Raw genomic sequence first — 9,321 nt, 5'->3', positions numbered from 1 at the left:
GATACAGTGACTGGGACCAGACCTGCTGGTGATATTATATTTTATGATACACACAGTAAACTTTAACTGGTGAATATCTGAATATAGATAATCCTAATGGCTAAATTAAAGAATTAGCAATGTATAATTAACAATTCCATCCTGCAGTTCAGTTCAGTGACAATAAGTAAGTCAGTGATTTAGTTGGGCCTTGTTTTCTTTCCTCGCTTGTAAGCTCCTTCCTCTGAGGGTCTGAGGAAAAGATACCAGAATAGGAAACATGTACAGGAGGAATTGAGGAAATACATGATTGCCAAATCAGACCTCGCTTACTGACGTGACTTTAGTTATTGATGACTTGTTGCACATGGCATATAAAATAAATCTGCATGCAGAGAACTGAATAAATGTAAATGAAAATCTTATTGTGTGAAAAACCCTAAAACTAAACACGGGGCAAACAATAACCAAAATCTCACTTGTAGCAAAGTCTCACTATATCAAGATTTCAACTGGTTGAGGCGGCCAAATATGGATCAGATTCCGATCAGAGAATCAGGAGTGGAGAGGAGATTCTTGATAATGAAACAGTTATTTACAGTCTTAAATATACATCCGAGGTACGCAGCTGTGATATTGTATGTGGAATATATATATATATATATATATATATATATATATATATATATATACACACACACACAATTCTATAATTTCTCATGAAATATAAATAAAATAAATATAACAAATATAAATAAAATAAAAGAATTATAGTAGTTTATGACAAATTGGTAAGAGTAAACAAACAAACAAAAAATTATGGGTAAAATAAATAAATAGCTAAACTTGTTAAAGTCAGTAAAATAGAGAAAGTTAGAAACTGAAAAATAAAGAGACAGCAAATGATAAAGGCAGAGTAAAGTCTGTAAGTATCAAATACAAAGTGATTTATTTGTGCAACTTTGTAAATGATTCTCTAATCAAGCTTTCCATCATGATCATGATCAGGTGTCAGGTTAGAGCCGATAAGCTTGCGGGACTACAGCATCCATCAGCACTGCTCATGTTCACGTCACTCACCAAGTCACATGATCACAAACACCTGGAGCAGGTTTATGCACAATGCAGCACTAGTATTTAACTCACATCTGTATAGCGCTCGGTCTAGTGTCTGTTGTAAGTAAGGTTGTTGTGGTTGATTTTCTGATCCATGCCATGTTCATGTTCATGTTTATTCCATGTCTTGTCTTGTTTGTGTTTATGTTACTGTACATAGTCCTAGTCTTTGTTCACATGAGTTTCACTCTAAATAAAATACTCTGCACTCGTTTCCTTCTCCAAACCACCATGACTTCATGAAATAAGAATTAAGAGCCTCGTCGTAGTTCTGGACAGGAAGAGACCGTCTGATGGACACGGAAAGAGACCGACCACAGTCTGTCACGTGATGTAAATGATCATACCAGAATAAATGAACGCTGGAGTTTATTCTCTGATACAGGGAAGATTACTGGCGCTTTGCTAATAAGAAACACAACAGTGTTTACATTTACTTACAAATAAAATAATTCAATAAGTTTATCAGTGATCAAGTATTACCATCTTAAATAAATAAATTTATTATATAAAAAAAAAATTGCAAAAATGTCATGAAATTGGATTATTTTATCGCGAGATCATTTTGCTTGTTTCGCACATTTATTTTTTAAAAGAAGCTAAATTATTTGCCAATACAATGAAAGCGATTTTAAGCTGAAATGTAAAGTGTCTGGAAATACACTTAAAATAATTATTTTTAAATATTTGTTAAATAATAATCTCATAATATGAGAACTTTTCCTTTGTTCAAGATATTTACACTTGTTTAGATTTTTTTGCAGTGAGTGGGATAAATAAATAAAATCCACTTTCCAGTGAGACACAAAAGAAAAAGAGTTATCTTCATGATGGACAAGTAGCTGTGGGAGTCACAGAAGGTTTGTGTCCATTTAAAAGTACTGATAGGGGCAACATTACAAGATCATCTCATCATGATTAATGTGCAAACAAGAAGAGAAGCAACAATTCATTCATGAAGTCTAAGACCTTAAAAGGAAAAATCCCACAATAATAATCGTTTAAATAATAGAAATATTTTTATGCTAATATCGCCATAATCTCAGTGTATCTTAATCTGCCAGAGACATAACTTTAGGACTGAAATAGAATATAAGGAATATTTATAAAGTATAAATAATATAAAGTATCAAATATACAACACAATAATCGTCCAACCGAGTCTCACATTTTTACCGTAAATCACGGCGTCTGCATACGACTCATTTTTAATGTAGAGAAATGTTCATACAGGACTCCTGATCACTTCAGAGACTGTGCAGTGTTTTATCATCAATATCTTACAGGATATGCTTTTCCCCATGCACGTAAAAACAAGTGAAACACTTCATACCTGTGAAGGGAAGATTTGAAGGCTGTTGCTTCTTCAGTAGCTCTGTACGTTTCTGATCTTTGCTGCAAGTGATGTTCTGTAAATCGTATCTGGGTAGGAACATCTTCACATTTCAGATTTCTTATGCAAACCTTTCGGAACGTCAGGAATTTACAGTGTGGAGACCTGATTTCCCTAGGGTACGAGTCTGCTTGCTTAAAAAACTACAACATGGAAATACTGACTGATTGCTCTTAGTCAACCTCCAGATGCTTTCCCTTATTTTAATTCTTTACTGTACTTGGATTACGCTCATTTTAATCCCCACACTTGCTGATAATACTTTGTGTAGCCCACTAGAAAATGTAAATAAATAAATATTTTAAACCGGATTTAAAATCATGTAGATTAATTTAAAAATAAAGCAGAATGGAAACCACTATACTTTCAAATACGTTATTTGAACCAGTTAAAATGTTTCATGTAGATAATTTCGACCAATTAACACCATTCTGCACCTAGATCCCGCCTTGATTGACAGGTGACAGCGGGAGAGGGTTTTATTTATATATATATATTTTACTGCGCAGACGCACACAGCCAAAGCGAGGAGAGAAAAGGAGACAGAAAAAATAGAAAAAAAGCCTAAATTATAATTTTATATTATAAATAACCGTTTGAAAGAGTGAAAACAAAGGTCGGAACAGTAGTACTGCCAGTTGGAGCGCTGAGGAACTTCAGTGTGTAGCATTTATTTACAGCAAAATGCTTTCTTTTAAATGAGTATAATATAATCACCGCTCCACAAAACACTTTCTGTTTCTGTACAGTTTACAAGAATTTAAATATAAAAATAAAAAGAGAAATGAATAAGAAATAATTACAAATAAGAAATAAGACAAGAAATATGAAATATATGTACAGGAATGTGCACAAAGGGGTACAGAATGTGCAGAATGTTACGTGTAGTATCAGTACAAAGCGCAGTGTATCAGTGGATTGCAGTGTGACTGGAGAGTCTTTATGGAGTCCTAAAGGATCTGTATGGTGGACATTTCCGTGTTGAGGAGTCTGATGGCCTGAAGGAAGAAGCTCCTCCTGATCCTCTCACCCATTCATGTCTGCAAAACTGTACAATTAATTAATAAAATAATTAACAATAATTAATAATTAATAAAATACCTGCGTGTATCCAAAATAACCAAGTAATGTAACATGCGGCATCATAGCTGTATTAGCTTAGCATAGCACTCAGCACTTAACTAACTCTAAACTTAACTCACCAAGTTTCACGTTCGTATAATTAAGTAAAAGAATACATGAGCAGACTCCTGCAGTACTGGAACACCTGTTGGGAAATTATATTAGATTGAAAAGAAAAATAGAGAAATTAAAAAGGAAAAGACCCTCCTTTTTCTAGAGCTGAAAAAACTAAGTGTGGAAGGGGCCCCAGCGAGGTGAGCCTGCAGGGATAGGTAAGACAAGTCGTGCGTATGTAAAATAGACACGCCCACACACACACACACACACACACACACACACACACACACACACACACACACACAGAAAAAGAGTTTGGAAAACTTCATGTAGTTTAATTAAAACACATAAAAGAATTACTTTTTAACAATCATGGGTTTTACATAAGATCTCGGGGATGCATGGTTTTCCTCTTCAACTCACACAAAACTGAAAACAGGTGCGAATAATCAGGAAACACAAGCAGAGAGACAACTTATGACAGGACACGGGGGGAGACAGGACATGACATCAAAACAAAACACACGTGACAATATAAACAAGCGTGACAGTTCGGAGAAGTGTCTCACCAGACGCCTCTGCCACTACTGTCCATCAACTTTTCTCCTTTCATAAGAATTTATAAGGATTATGGGTGTAAAAAAAGAATTGTAGGTCTAATTGATGTACAGTATTTCATAGTTTAAGTTTGTGAGCTAGCAGGGCCAGTGCAGGCTGAAGTAGCCCAAAATTTCCTGCACACCAGGCTGAATTACACGATTGGATTATAAAAAGTATAGACGTCTTTAACTTAGCCATATTCATGCTGTATATTCACCAGCGTAGCTTTACGGTGCATATCATGCAATAAAATATCAGCAACAGGCCTCGTCCCAGATGCAGATCTACAAAAGTAGGATTAGGATTGAATGTGCATAGCTCTGGCTTTGTGGAGCCACAAGTTCATAATGATAAACATTTCCTGGATTGTGCTGTGTAGACTGGTGACTTTTTCTCCAGGTTAAATATGAAGTTCTTTGTAGAAGCAAATGTGAGGGCTTGTCTTACAGCTCAACGCAACCTCAGAGGAGCATGTTTGCTAGTAAAATTTATTCAAAAAATCTATTCTTCCTGTCTTGGTTCAAGTGGACCACAAAACGAACCACAAACATACCATACAGACCATCTCTAGAGGTTCTTTGCGTACAGTTTACTTGTGGGCTGTTTTAGAGGGGTCCAAGTTCACACTCTGGATGCACCAATATTAAATTCTACAGGATTATAAATAACTAGCAGTTTCACAGATCAATGGTATTGTCATGTCAAAGCAAACTATCAGCTCAATTTCCCATAATGCACCACGAATAGACTTCAGTTCAGCATTCAACACAATCATTCCTCAGCACCTGATTGGAAATCTGAACCTGCTGCGCTTTAACTCCTCCCTCTGCAACTGGATCCTGGACTTCTTGACTGGGAGACCTCAATCAGTCCGGATTGGGAACGACATCTCCAGCACCACCACGATGAGCACTGGAGCCCCCCAGAGCTGTGTGCTCAGTCCACTGCTTTTCACTCTGCTGACTCACGACTGTGCAGCAATGCACAGCTCCAAACACATCATCAAGACCCTGCAGCGGATAGTGAAGACAGCTGAGAAGATCATCGGGGCCTCTCTCCTCTCCATCACAGACATTTACACCACACGCTGCATCTGCAAAGCCACCAGCGTTGTGGAGGACCCCACACACCCCTCACACTCCCCACACACACACTCCTCACAAACACTCTTCACCCTCCCGCCGTCTGGAAAAAGGTACCGAAGCATTCAGGCCCTCAAAACCAGACTGTGTAACAGCTTGTTCCCCCAAGCCATCAGACTCCTCAATACTCAGAGACTGGACTGATATACGCACACACACACACACACTCTCTCTCTCTCTCTCTCTCTCTCTCTCTCTCTCTCTCTCTCTCTCACTCTCTCTCTCTCTCTCTCTGAACTGAACACCATCCAACTTCCATTGAGATATTTGCACATTCCTGCACTGACACTGTTGCATTTTTTGCTGCTACTGTATTAGAAAAATATAGTATCTAATTTATTGTCACTATAGACACTTTATATACACTTTACCTGGCTGCTACCACAATAACTGCTATGTTCATATTTTTTATAAGCTAAGCTGCTGAATAATCAGTCTTAGTGTGTTATGTTTACATTTATACCATTCTTAAATGATATTGTTACTTCTTGGCTCCAATCTTCTGCACTACCTGTTATATCAGACACTTCCACACTAACTCTGTCCTGTGTCGTTAGCATACGTTTGCATGTGCACTTTATGTAGAATGTTTGTGGATCTTATTAGTTCTGTGTCTCATGTGGTTTAATGTGTTGTTTTGTGTAGCACCATGGCCCTAGAGGAACATGTTTTGTTTCACTGTGTACTGTACCAACTGCATGTGGCTGAAATGACAAAACCACTTGAACTTGAACTACAAACAAGGCTGATGACTACAACTCCCAATGGAACACAGACACCACACCGTCTCCTGAAGATTAATCGCACACACCTGTTCCCAATCACACAGACAATCTCAAAACACTACTTAAGAGATGGTTCATTCACATAATCTCTGTAGATTATTAAACCTGTAGATTATGTTTTGTCTGTTCTGGTGTTGATTTCTGCCTTACCTGCTCTAGCCTGATCACCTGACTGCTGCAGGCCTTTTTTCATGTCTTTTGCCTTGCTCTCTGGATATTATAATCTTTATTAAAGCTCGTAACTGCAATTGCATCCATCCTAACCCTCATTATTCCATCATTCCAGGAGAAAAATGAACTGCAAAACTAGAGATTTATAGTTTAAATATAAAAGATTGCAGCACTGCTGCTGTTATTTTCCTTCATGTCACATTTAAATAGTGAATATTCTGTTAGAAATGAAGAAACACTTACCATGTACAGTACGGCCAGTACAAGACCTCTGATCTCAGCAGAGAAACAGGCCTCAAGTTGAGAGTAGATCTACACAGATGGTACAGACACACTGACTGCACTGTAGTAATAAGGATTATAAACTGATCGTGACTTTGACAATAAGAATAGCATGTTTTATGCTGATGTTTGATTGTTAGTTTCAGATCTGTGTGACCTGATCCTGCTTTTCCAATTACTTAAATGAACATTAGATTTCTTTTGGAGTTCCTTTATCACAACTTCTAGTGTTACAACCTGGAACTGAAGGAGTTTTATGGCATTTCCAAGCTGTAGTTGGGAATATACGGGAACAGCTGCTCCCATCAGAGATCTGGATCTCTCCAGCTCCTTCAGACTTACTCTTGGCCTCTTGCTTGTTTCTCTGACTAATCCCCTCTCTTTTCATAGTCAAGGTTAAGCCGTATTCCTCTCATTTTTAATGATGGATTTAATGTTGTGCAGTGGGATGTTTAAAGTATGGGATGATGGCAGCCTGTTCAATGGAACAACATATAAGTTTGCCCCCCCCCAAAAGTCGAAATGTTTGAGTTTAAATGAATTTTCTCTTCCTATAGCTCAGTAAATGATCCTTTCCCCTTGTGAAAGTTTCATTTGCATTGGGTTTCGTGATGACATAAAGGTGCAGAGACAATTCAGAATTTCCACTTAACCCACATGGAGTCCATCATGAAAGACGTGCTGTCCAAACTGTGCAGCTTTTGTATTGCACTAAAGATGTCACAGAAATGATCAAATACAGGGCAAAAATCATATCACTAAATAAGCAAGAAAGTTAGATAAGGTTAAAATCTAACAGTAGGTTATAACTAAGAATATAAATAAATATATTTATAATAAAATTACATGATTTAACCAATTCATTCTTTTAAAACATTCCGTCATCTAAATGATTTCACCATTGGAAAGGAGAATGCTTAGTCATGTCTTGAAGTTCCTTTCCTCTGAACTTTCATTTGCATTGTGTTTATCTGGAACTTGAAGCTTCTGAGGTAAAACAAATTTATGCAAATTGTCACTTGGATGTAAATCACCGCTCCAAGACAAGGAGACCTGGCCTCTGAAACGAACTTTACTTTTGTCCTAAAGCTAAATTATTTCTGTATCAAAACAATTATATAAATTTAATACATTTTACTCGAGCAAAAAGTGAATTTATTCAGTGCATAAATCCTGATATTTATTAAATAATTTATAATGTCACACACTAAAGGGTATGTAAAATGGACACGCCCACACACACACACACACACACACACACACACACACACAGAAAAAGAGTTTGGAAAACTTCATGTAATTGAATTAAAACACATAAAAGAATTACTTTTTAACAGTCATGGGTTTTACATAAGATCTCGGGGATGCATGGTTTTCCTCTTCACGGCCAGGGGATTCGGGTGGCCTGGGTGCCTTAGAAGCAGTAGGGATCTGGGGAGTTTGCGTACCACATGACATTCTGTAGTACGTTTGGACAGCCGCATCTGAATATCTTTTCTTTATGAATGGCACCAAAACAGAAGTTTGAGTGGATGGGTTAATTCCTCTCCTTGGGGGGACCAGTGATGCGTGTCTGTGTGGATGCCTCCGTTCTCTTTTCCTGAAAGGCAGTACGTTAAACATGTTTGAGTGCCAGAATCCACTTTACGCCGTTTGAGAAGGGGCCCGGTGAAGGGGGTCTGGGAGGGAACTGTCGCCGTTTTCCTTTTAAAGGAAGATCCAGGGTTCTGTTTAGAAGAACCAGGGTCAATGGGTCTGGATCGTACATCTAGAAATAAGAGATATCAAAATACGTAAATATGCATATATATATATATATATATATACGCATATAAAATATACATAGGGCTGGACAGAGCGCAACAGGGAGGATAGATAAGGAAAGGCTGTACTTACCCATGGCTTGACGAGAGAGATGCGGGGGGGGGGGGGGGGGGGGGGGGTGGTTCAGTCTTCACGCTGGTAGGAGATAAGAGGAGGCCTCCCAAGTTTAGTAAATAATAAAGAAAACAGATATTGGCTTTTTATTACTATGACGCTGTTAATGACGTCCACTTGTGCAGGCAAAAGTTTTCACTAGAACAAACTCAACGGCCCGTCAGATAAGACGTAAGAGAAAAGGTGCGAGCTAAGATAAGGGTACTCCCTAAAGGGACATGGATGCTTTAATTGTATATGACACACTGTAAACGATTGTTTCTTGTTGCATGTTCCACTTTCTGAGCGGAGCGTGTAACCCTGGGCCCAGCTGGGTTCATTTTGCTGTCTTGCTGACTGATGAATAAACCTGCTTCTTCTGAATCCAGTCTCCGTGAGTTCCGCTATGTTATTTCTCTAAAAATACAAGTCAGATTTGCTTAATTAAGTTCATAGTTTAAGTTTGTGAGCTAGCAGGGCCAGTGCAGGCTGAAGTAGCCCATAATTTCCTGCAAAACACATACACAACTCACACAAAACTGAAAAGAGGTGCGAATAATCAGGAAACACAAGCAGAGAGACAACCCATGACAGGACACGGGGGAGACAGGACATGAATCAAAACAAAACACACGTGACAATATAAACAAGCGTGACAGTTCGGAGAAGTGTCTCACCAGACGACTCTGCCACTACTGTCCATCAACTTTTCTCCTTTCATAAGAATTTATAAGGATCATGGGTGGAAAAAAAGAAT

This window comes from Ictalurus punctatus, chromosome 29 (assembly GCF_001660625.3).
Source record: "Ictalurus punctatus breed USDA103 chromosome 29, Coco_2.0, whole genome shotgun sequence".
NCBI classification, from domain to species: Eukaryota; Metazoa; Chordata; class Actinopteri; order Siluriformes; family Ictaluridae; genus Ictalurus; species Ictalurus punctatus.
Note: the sequence above shows the minus strand (reverse complement) of the source record.